The sequence below is a fragment of the Urocampus carinirostris genome, chromosome 1 (assembly GCF_059441175.1).
Source record: "Urocampus carinirostris isolate Australia breed hairy pipefish chromosome 1, RoL_Ucar_1.0, whole genome shotgun sequence".
NCBI classification, from domain to species: Eukaryota; Metazoa; Chordata; class Actinopteri; order Syngnathiformes; family Syngnathidae; genus Urocampus; species Urocampus carinirostris.
The window spans coordinates 32,033,035-32,033,883 of NC_142349.1; the positions used below are offsets into that span (position 1 = coordinate 32,033,035).

General features: G+C 37.7%; 1 pseudogene; it reads left to right on the forward strand.

Moving 5' to 3' along the window:
- LOC148374328 (U2 spliceosomal RNA) lies at positions 1 to 137 on the forward strand (annotated as a pseudogene).
- Positions 138 to 849: the final 712 nt, after the last annotated feature.

The window sequence follows — 849 nt, forward strand, 5'->3', positions numbered from 1 at the left end:
TTAGCTTGGCCTTTTGTGTACTTTCTATGAAGTCACTATCTTTGATTTTTGCATTTCGGAGATGGAATATGAGCTTGCTCTGTCCACTCCACGCATCTGCCCGGTATTGCAGTACCTCCGGGAACGGTGCATTCGCAATGATCGCAGCAAGGCTTTAGGGCTAGGACCTTAGCTTGGCCTTTTGGCTGAGAGTAAGTGTTCCGGCTCCTAAGCTTTGTAGCGTATTATGAACTGACTGATAACGGATAATGGATAATGAATAACGAAGATAGATCAATAACCCTTAAAAACCCCAAACCCCCCCCCTCTAATAAACTTTTCTTTTTTCATGTTTTTTGGGGTCAGGGTCGGCGTTTGGACTTTAATAGAAAAAAGCCTTTTCTTACTTTCACCATTTTAATGCTACACCGACAAATGAAAAATTAAATAACATGCTGGGATATGATTGATGTCACTTTTCAGCACTCCCCCTATCTCCCTTTTCTGGAACCTAATGTATTCTGCCAAAACAGCTCTGATAAACATGAGATAAAAACTGATAGGCGCAGTTGAAAATAAAGCATTAGTGCTCTTTGAACTCATTTGGGCATTTAAACACAAAATAATAGAGTAAATATTTCATTTTTAACTTTTTAAAGACACCTCAAAGGACACATCCCACCTTTAACTTATTAATGAAGTCCATATGCTGCTCTTTTTGAATAAAAACATCGATAGATAAGGATTCCTCCTTTATGAAAAAAAAGTTCATACAATGAAAATAAAATTACTGAATGGCTTCATTTACGGCTAGTTTGCTAATACTTATCACTAATTCCATTGTTTGGCGCCAACTCAGAATCCTTAAGC